Source organism: Drosophila sulfurigaster, unplaced genomic scaffold (genome assembly GCF_023558435.1).
Source record: "Drosophila sulfurigaster albostrigata strain 15112-1811.04 unplaced genomic scaffold, ASM2355843v2 ctg53_pilon, whole genome shotgun sequence".
NCBI classification, from domain to species: Eukaryota; Metazoa; Arthropoda; class Insecta; order Diptera; family Drosophilidae; genus Drosophila; species Drosophila sulfurigaster.
This window is the reverse complement of record NW_026909718.1, coordinates 1-10,870: the sequence shown is the minus strand read 5'-3', so window position 1 is coordinate 10,870 and position 10,870 is coordinate 1. Positions and strand designations below refer to the sequence as shown.

At 38.1% G+C, this 10,870-nt stretch overlaps 1 pseudogene; it reads right to left on the bottom strand.

Annotated features, from left to right (window-relative positions):
* Positions 1-3,176: 3,176 nt before the first annotated feature.
* Positions 3,177-10,604, bottom strand: LOC133849952 (large subunit ribosomal RNA; annotated as a pseudogene).
* Positions 10,605-10,870: the final 266 nt, after the last annotated feature.

Sequence of the window (10,870 nt, the reverse complement as noted above, 5' to 3'; positions counted from 1 at the left end):
GGCACTAATTTAATAATACAACAGCAAAACTTCATTATATTATCATCAATAATTTGTATTAAATACAAGTACAATCGTAAATTGTTTAACATTGTTTAAAATTTTTGTCAAAGTTGAAATGATATGTCAGTTCAATAAAAATTCACCAAGTCCAAAAAAATGTTCTCTCAAGTTTAACTCGAATTCTTATCTTAGTATATTAATAAACTGTATTAAATGCTATTTAAAAGTTTTTCATTCAATTTTCACATGTTGAAATTTTTGCCAATGTTGAACTCATATCTCGGTAGAACCTCATATCATATGGCTGCAGTTCAATAAAAATTCACCAAGTCCAAAAATTGTTTCTCAAGTTAAATTCAAAATCTTATCTCATTATATTAATAAACTGTATAACATGCTATTTAAAAAGTTTTTTATTCTATTTTGACATGTTGAAATTTTTTGTCAATGTTGAACTCATATCTCGGTAGAACCTCATATCATTTGGCTGCAGTTCAATAAAAACTCATCAAGTCCAAAAAATTTTTCTCAAGTTAAATTCAAAATCTTATCTCATTATATTAATAAACTGTATAAAATGCTATTTGAAAAGTTTTTCTTCAATTTTCATATGTTGAAATTTTTGTCATATTTCGCTAGAACCTCATATCATATGGCTGCAGTTCAATAAAAATTCACCAAGTCCAAAAATTTTTTCTCAAGTTAAATTCAAAATCTTATCTCATTATATTAATAAACTGTATAAAATGCTATTTAAAAAGTTTTTCATTCAATTTTCACATGTTGAAATTTTTGTCAATGTTGAACTCATATCTCGGTAGAACCTCATATCATATGGCTGCAGTTCAATAAAAAATTCACCAAGTCCAAAAAATTTTTTCTCAAGTTAAATTCAAAATCTTATATCATTATATTAATAAACTGTATTAAATGCTATTTAAAAAGTTTTTCATTCAATTTTGACATGTTAAAATTTTTTGCCAATGTTGAACTCATATCTCGGTAGAACCTCATATCATATGGCTGCAGTTCAATAAAAATTCACCAAGTCCAAAAAAATTTTTCTCAAGTTAAATTCAAAATCTTATCTCATTATATTAATAAACTGTATTAAATGCTATTTAAAAAGTTTTTCATTCAATTTTGACATGTTAAAATTTTTTGCCAATGTTGAACTCATATCTCGGTAGAACCTCATATCATATGGCTGCAGTTCAATAAAAAATTCACCAAGTCCAAAAAAATTTTTCTCAAGTTAAATTCAAAATCTTATCTCATTATATTAATAAACTGTATAAAATGCTATTTGAAAAGTTTTTTCTTCAATTTTCATATGTTGAATTTTTTGTCATATTTCGCTAGAACCTCATATCATATGGCTGCAGTTCAATAAAAAATTCACCAAGTCCAAAAAAATTTTTTCTCAAGTTAAATTCAAAATCTTATCTCATTATATTAATAAACTGTATAAAATGCTATTTAAAAAGTTTTTCATTCAATTTTCACATGTTGAAATTTTTTGTCAATGTTGAACTCATATCTCGGTAGAACCTCATATCATATGGCTGCAGTTCAATAAAAAATTCACCAAGTCCAAAAAATTTTTTCTCAAGTTAAATTCAAAATCTTATCTCATTATATTAATAAACTGTATAACATGCTATTTAAAAAGTTTTTTATTCTATTTTGACATGTTGAAATTTTTTGTCAATGTTGAACTCATATCTCGGTAGAACCTCATATCATTTGGCTGCAGTTCAATAAAAATTCACCAAGTCCAAAAAATTTTTCTCAAGTTAAATTCAAAATCTTATCTCATTATATTAATAAACAGTATAAAATGCTATTTAAAAAGTTTTTCATTCAATTTTCATATGTTGAAATTTTTTGTCAAAATTGAACTTATAAGTTTTTCATGTCTTAATTTGCGCCACCAATATGATTTCGTTCTTTTGCTACCAAACATATTAAATGCATACTTAAAATACGCAAGTATTCTGTACACATAGATACATATATATCATGTTTATTTTTAATTTTCGCCACTAATATGATGCCGTCCTTTTGCTACCAAATAAATATGTATAACTAACACATACTAAATAAATGCATATTTAAAATATGCAAGTATTTTGAACACATAGATATACTATGCATATTCTTAATTTTCGCCACTAATATGATGGCGTCCTTTTGCTACCAAATAAATATATATTACCAACGCATAATAAATAAATGCATATTTAAAATACGCAAGTATTTTGTAAACAAATTTTCGCCACTAATATGATGGCGTCCTTTTGGCTACCAAATAAATATATATTACCAACGCATAATAAATAAATGCATATTTAAAATATGCAAGTATTTTGTAGACATAGATATACTATGCATATTCTTAATTTTCGCCACTAATATGATGGCGTCCTTTTGGCTACCAAATAAATATATATTACCAACGCATAATAAATAAATGCATATTTAAAATATGCAAGTATTTTGTACACATGGATATACTATGCATATTCTTAATTTTCGCCACTAATATGATGGCGTCATTTTGCTACCAAATAAATATATATTACCAACGCATAATAAATAAATGCATATTTAAAATACGCAAGTATTTTGTAAACAAATTTTCGCCACTAATATGATGGCGTCCTTTTGGCTACCAAATAAATATATATTACCAACGCATAATAAATAAATGCATATTTAAAATATGCAAGTATTTTGTAAACAAATTTTCGCCACTAATATGATGGCGTCCTTTTGGCTACCAAATAAATATATATTACCAACGCATAATAAATAAATGAATATTTAAAATATGCAAGTATTTTGTACACATAGATATACTATGCATATTTTTAATCTTCGCCACTAATATGATGGCGTCCTTTTGGCTACCAAATAAATATATATAATTAACGCATACTAAATAAATGCATATTTAAAATATACAAGTATATTTTGTACACATTGATATATTATTTATTTATATATATAATATATTCATATATTATATAAATATTCTTCTTATATGCGTAATTGTATAACATAATTATGCATACATATTTGCACATTTATATATATAAACATATATACGTTTCCATATATACATCATACATATAATATTTTTTATATATGCCTTAAACATATATATTTTATCGAATCGTCAAGCAAAGGATAAGCTTCAGTGGATCGCAGTATGGCAGCTGCTCAACCACTCACAACACCTTGCCTGTTATAAAAGTCGTTTACAATTGATTCAAGGCTTTGTCATTGTATTAAATAATGTTTTAATATATAACTAGCGCGGCACCAGGTGATCGAAGATCCTCCCAATTTACTATGTTATATGTAACATTGGCATCACATCCATCGTCGTCTATTAAATGAGTAATAAACTTTTAATGGTTTAGAAGCCATACAATGCAAATTGCCCCTTATTTATCATTGCAGTCCAGCACGGATACGACCTTAGAGGCGTTCAGGCATAATCCAACGGACGTAGCGTCATACCACTGTTCGCTCGAACAAGTATTGTGCCATTGGTCCGTACCTGCGGTTCCTCTCGTACTACGCAGGAATGCTGTCGCAACAACGTTTTGTCATTAGTAGGGTAAAACTAACCTGTCTCACGACGGTCTAAACCCAGCTCACGTTCCCTTGCATGGGTGAACAATCCAACGCTTGGTGAATTTTGCTTCACAATGATAGGAAGAGCCGACATCGAAGGATCAAAAGCGACGTCGCTATGAACGCTTGGCCGCCACAAGCCAGTTATCCCTATGGTAACTTTTCTGACACCTCTTGTTAAAACTCTTTAAACCAAAAGGATCGATAGGCCGAGCTTTTACTGTCCCTGTGTGTACTGAACACCGAGATCAAGTCAGCATTTGCCCTTTTGCTCTATGTGTGGTTTCTGTCCGCACTGAGCTGGCCTTGGGACACCTCCGTTATTATTTGAGAGATGTACCGCCCCAGTCAAACTCCCTACCTGGCAATGTCCTTGAATTGGATCATACCTGAGTAATTGGAGTTATACCAAATTTTTAATTTGAGAATACATAAATGCACTCTCTCATTAATGAATTTGTTTGCGATTATATAACAAACTCGTGATACTTTGATCAAGAAGCTTGCATCAAAACCCAATACCATAAGATATAATAAATATATCCGTATAATGGCTAGGAAATGATACACGTTCCATTTAATCAAGTAAGTAAGGAAACAATAAGAGTAGTGGTATTTCATTGTCGATACTAAACCGAAATTTAATATCTCCCACTTATTCTACACCTCTTATGTCTCCTTACACTGCCAGATTAGAGTCAAGCTCAAAAGGGTCTTCTTTCCCCGCTAATTATTCCAAGCCCGTTCCCTTGGCTGTGGTTTCGCTAGATAGTAGATAGGGACATATTAGCTATATTAGTTTTACGTGTGCACCTGTCTTGACTGACTTAATCACACGGCGCCCGAGATAGGGACAGTAGGAATCTCGTTAATCCATTCATGCGCGTCACTAATTAGATGACGAGGCATTTGGCTATTTTTTTGTAGGAAATGAATTTGCCCACACAACAATGCCATATATGGATGGCACGTCATATGACTGTTTTCCCTTTACTTTGTACACAATAGATGTTGGCCAGTGTAGTTGACTTTCAATGAGGAAAGTAAACTTCGGTGCTAACCCACTCCTTGGCGATATCCAGTATGGAACATGAACGTCTTAAAGCCGCAGACTCCGCCATCTACCACCCTGGTACTGATAATATTGCTATCACCAGCGTTAAGGACTCCCAGTGCTCTCAGTCGTTTTACCGACCGATAGCTCCAGATGCCCCTCCAGTTTAGTGTAGCAGAAACGATTTTAATGTCCTCATGTGCCTGATAATCCCGAACCAGAGCCGTTCGTACGTCCTGTCTGTCGTAGATCTCAATCGTGTGATCTGGTCGGAAACCCACCAGGTCCGGCTTATATATCCTGTTCTCTCCCTGCAGACTTGGTTCAGCAATGACAGAGTAGCCTCTCGTCTCAAGTCCCCGCTTGAGATAATTAGCGACACTGTTGTGTCTAGCCACCCGCCTCCCATGCGTACGATGACACTTCTGCAGAATGTGGTTTAGTGATTCGGGAGCATCACATCCTGCACGACACTGCCTCTCCAATTCGTGCCTTCCCTCGTGGTACGAGACCGCGTGGGTAGGGCATTTATCCGCAGTTTGATCCCATTCAAATAAGCTTTTCCAGTTAACAAACGCGTGGGTGCGACAACCCACCCGTGTTGCGGAGCATAACGCCCTGCTTCACGGAGACCGCTACCATCAACAGAGGAGTGCAACCTATCCGCCCAGTACGAGTCGATCAAAAGGCGTGTATCCAGAGCCGCGTCTCCCAATGCCTTGCACCTATCTCGGGCCCTCCGAATTTCCGCACTAAGGAACGAACTGGCTGTCTCGGATTGCTCGAGGTGGGGCCATTTTATGTTCGTTAACCTCTGTATGCGCAGCATTGGAGCTGTCCTTCGAACTGAGGGAACACCGAGACCCCCACTTGTGTGGGGGGCATGGAAGAATGCTACTGACACATCCATAGGAAGATCTAACCATTTCCTTACGACCGACCGTACCAGTCTGTCACACTTTCTCAAAGCGCCTATTGCCACACTACCAAGGGTTAGCTTGTGATATAGCTGTGGAATGAGGACAGTTCTGAGGGCGAATAACTTCTGCTGTGGCTTCAGGGGGGACCGCGATATGATATCCAATCTGGGACCAATGTCCTCAGTCGGATTGTAGCGGGCCCTCCCGTCCGCAGTGAACTGGATGCCAAGATACTTCCATTCCTCAGAACGCTTCAAGCTTGGACACTTGCGCGAACCTACACAAAAGCTCCGTGATTCGATCACAGTACACTTCTGCTTCGGTTGCCCCTTGACACTAACAGTAAAACACTTATTAGCGTTTAGGGTCAGCCCAACGGACGCCAAAAGGAGACCGTGGTATCCAATAATGCCTGAAGGCCCTTCGGTGTAGAAGCAAACAACACCAGATCGTCTGCGAACGCTGCAGCGTTTGTTTTGGCATTTCCGACACTGACACCAATCTCGTCCGGTAGAGACCTGAGCAACCGGTCGATGACCAAGTTGAACATATGTGGAGACAAAGGGTCACCCTGCTTCACACCTCTAGCAGGGACGAATTCCTCTGATCTCCAGCCTTTACCATTGAGACTAGTGCCACCTCCCAAGTACAAGCTACGTACGTAGTCAACAAAACCCGTCGGTGCACCATACGCGGATAGGGTGTCAATTACCGCTGCGTGAGACACAGAGTCAAACGCTTTGCTGACATCAAGTGTCGCGATATAACACGACGCATGACGTCTATGGTGGTCCCTCAGGATTAAGTCAACTATTGTCGCGTTATCGGCGCAACCGTCAGTAGGAAGAAACCCCCGCTGACGCGGATCCCAATCGACTGATGAGGCCAATCGAGATGCCAAGATGGCATTGAGTTGTCTAACTATGACAGAAGGCACCGATATCGGACGGAAGTCTTCTGGTCGGGATGCTCTTACCGTCTTCGGGATGAAAACGGTTTGAGCCATTCGGAAGAGTGTGGGTAGTTTGCCGCACCAGAGAATAAGGTTCATTATGCGAAGCATAACACCACTGGGAATACTCCTGGCAGTTCTTGGAGATATTCCGTCCGGTCCGGGAGAAGAATTCAATGGCACTTGATGCAATTGCAGGTCCCTAGACGTAATAGGTGACCATACCCCCTCAAGCAAGTGTCCCATATGGGGCACGGTGCTATTGCAAGAGGAAAGGCTCTGCTGTGTCATGACTTCTCTCCAGTATGGTTCCATAATCTCTTGGTTTGGCATTACCGACTCGTCGGGTCCTGCTAGCAGGGATCCGATGCATCGACCTTTATGTTTGTCCCAGTTGCGCTGAACCCTAGCGAACTGCTGCCTTCTATTTTGTCTCCTATTGCGAGGCTCAGGAAAGACTCTCGCCGAAACCGGACCTTCGTTTCGATTCGGAAAAATTTCCAGGAGATAGTTAGACAAACACTGGAGAGTTGCTTCTTTGCCCGAAGTCTGCGCTCCATCAACGATAGATTGCAGAACCTCGACTCTCCACGATCGATTACATCCCACAGGGCCGAAGCCCCGCAGTATCCGCATGAGGACGTCATCCGAATGTATCGATGGTGTGATTGGAACCGACTCTGACATTGAAGAAGAAGACTCAAGCCCACTTATACTAGGGCGGCGCGTAATGGTTTGTGGTTCATTAATTTCGGGGATAAGAGCCGCTTGCCCTCTTAGCTGCTCGATTTTTGCCTTATAATTATCCCTCTGTCGACACTTTTTAATAGCATCGACACTGCGTTCTGGAAAATGCAACGCCAGCTTTTTATTAATGAACCTCTCGCCATTTGCTATGAGCTCAAGTTCCTTCCTCGCCATCATGGCCAATTCTTCCTCACACCACCTGGTTTTCACGTCAACACGCGTACGAAGCTCATCAAGCCTGTCTTTGTGCTGACGCGACATGTGGACACCTAAACCGGTCTTTGTTCCAAAAGATCGTCCGCATTCCACACATAGATGTCCAACAACTGGATTAGCATCTACGTTCCTTCCCTGATGGGCTCCTACGGATGCCGTAGGAGAATTCACTGAATAACTTTCAGCTATCCGAGGCATGTTATTAGAGTTTGCACCATCAGTTTTCAGGACCATCGGGGTGGTAACCCAATGGCCCCTTTGGCCGCTCATATTCGCTGCTGCCGAAACTACATCGGTCCAGCACCCGGAGGACACCACGAGGAGGCCACATTTAGTGGGGCACATGTTGCCTATGAGTCGACTTGATCTGACTAACGAAGGACGGTAGCCCATTTGCCATTGCTGAGAAATGAACCATTATTCCCCTTCTGCAGACCCATTGATCCTCCTAGTTACTCCCGCCGTTGACCCGCGCTTACTTGAATTTCTTCACTTTGACATTCAGAGCACTGGGCAGAAATCACATTGTGTCAACACCCGCTAGGGCCATCACAATGCTTTGTTTTAATTAGACAGTCGGATTCCCCAAGTCCGTGCCAGTTCTGAATTGATTGTTAATTGATAATCGTTATAATTTAAAAGAACTAACTGGTTGCCCAACTAGTATTCTTAAAAATTTTAGCAAGAAAGTTCCACAATTGGCTACGTAACTAAACTATCCGGGGAACAAGAAACTACCATAAATGATAGAAACTCTATTTACCCAGAACGAGCACATAAACCATGTTATTGTTTCCCAATCAAGCCCGACTATCTCAATCTTCAGAGCCAATCCTTATCCCGAAGTTACGGATCTAATTTGCCGACTTCCCTTACCTACATTATTCTATCGACTATAGACTCTTCACCTTGGAGACCAGCTGCGGATATTGGTACGGCCTGTTGAGAAGTTTGCGTGTCCCCACCATAAATTTTCAAGGTCCGAGGAGAAAATATCGACACAACAGTATATGTCATGCTCTTCTAGCCCATCTACCATATCTCTCTGCGAAAGACTTCCATGGTAGTACGGCTATAAAACAGAAAAGAAAACTCTTCCGATATCTCTCGACGGCTTCTTTATGGTCGTTCCTGTTTCCAGGATGAGCACGAGGCCCATATTTAATAACAAACGGATACTCAACAGGTTACGGAATTGGAACCGTATTCCCTTTCGTTCAAAATTATTCAAGTTTTTTAATTATGACAAAATTTAAATTTTAGTTACTTTTTTACTTGAAAATTTTCGGCTTTCGCCTTGAACTTAGGACCGACTAACTCGTGATCAACCACTGTTCACACGAAACCCTTCTCCACTTCAGTCCTCCAAGGTCTCATTCGATTATTTGCTACTACCACCAAGATCTGTACCAATGACGGCTCCATGCAGGCTTACGCCAAACACTTCTAAGCACACCATTGTACCTTCCTACTCACTAAAGTTTCAAAATTTATATTACAAGTAATATAAATCATCTACTTTAGCGGTAATGTATAGGTATACAACTTAAGCGCCATCCATTTTAAGGGCTAGTTGCTTCGGCAGGTGAGTTGTTACACACTCCTTAGCGGATTTCGACTTCCATGATCACCGTCCTGCTGTTTTAAGCAACCAACGCCTTTCATGGTTTCTGAATGAGTTGTTAATTTGGGCACCGTAACATTACGTTTGGTTCATCCCACAGCGCCAGTTCTGCTTACCAAAAGTGGCCCACTGGGCACATTATATCATAACCTTAAACTTCATATCAAGAAAGTTAAGGTTCTTACCCATTTAAAGTTTGAGAATAGGTTAAGATCGTTTCGACCCTAAGGCCTCTAATCATTCGCTTTACCAGATAAGATTATTTTATACAACAGTTAAATGCACCAGCTATCCTGAGGGAAACTTCGGAAGGAACCAGCTACTAGATGGTTCGATTGGTCTTTCGCCCCTATACTCAATTCTGACAATCGATTTGCACGTCAGAACTGTTTCGGTCTTCCATCAGGTTTCCCCTGACTTCAACCTGATCAAGTATAGTTCACCATCTTTCGGGTCACAGCATATATGCTCAAGGTACGTTCCAGTTAGAGGCATAAATAATATAAATATTATTATACATAACTATATAGAACGCCCGGGATTGCGTTAATTAACTATAAATAGTTAAAAACTAATCCCAATAATAGTCAAGTTAATTACGCTATTAGGTTGATATCCCAATAACTTGCACATATGTTAGACTCCTTGGTCCGTGTTTCAAGACGGGTCCCGAAGGTATCCTGAATCTTTCGCATTGTTAATCATACAAGTGCTTATAATAAACATAAAATCAATGATAATCATGCCATTATATAATTCCGAAAAATTAACGCACTGTACTCATATAATCTATCAGCACTTTATCAAATTTTTGAAATTTATTTTATGTTAAAATGCAAGCACTCTAATTTAAATAAACTCTTATCAAAATTGTTTGATAAATTCCATACATGCTAATAGATTACAATGTCCTTATATGGAAAAAATGCACACTATCGTTATAATATTGATTAAATATTACAATTCTAATGATGAATTTTCCATAACGGATATTCAGGTTCATCGGGCTTAACCTCTAAGCAGTTTCACGTACTATTTAACTCTCTATTCAGAGTTCTTTTCAACTTTCCCTCACGGTACTTGTTTACTATCGGTCTCATGGTTATATTTAGTTTTAGATGGAGTTTACCACCCACTTAGTGCCGCACTATCAAGCAACACGACTCTTTGGAAACATCATCTAATAATCATTAACGTTATACGGGCCTGGCACCCTCTATGGGTAAATGGCCTCATTTAAGAAGGACTTAAATCGTTAATTTCTCATACTAGAATATTGACGTTCCATACACTGCATCTCACATTTGCCATATAGACAAAGTGACTTAGTGCTGAACTGATTTCTTTTCGCTCTCCGCTACTAAGAAAATCCTTGTTAGTTTCTTTTCCTCCCCTAATTAATATGCTTAAATTCAGGGGGTAGTCCCATATGAGTTGAGGTTGTTTAATTACACTTATAGACAATTCTCTGCCTATTTTGAAATATACTATCTTTTTTTTGAAGGTCCATAATATTCACAAAATTATTCTTTATATCATATTCGTTAATAAGAGGCAATTCTAGTTTATAAAATAATATAATTTATGCTAGACATTCCTAAGTATTATTTGAAATGAATAAAGAACATATAATTCTTCAAATTTCTCATGCAACAGAGTTTTAGTATTTTCATTTATTAATTCATATTATGAATATCTTAAGCGAGAAC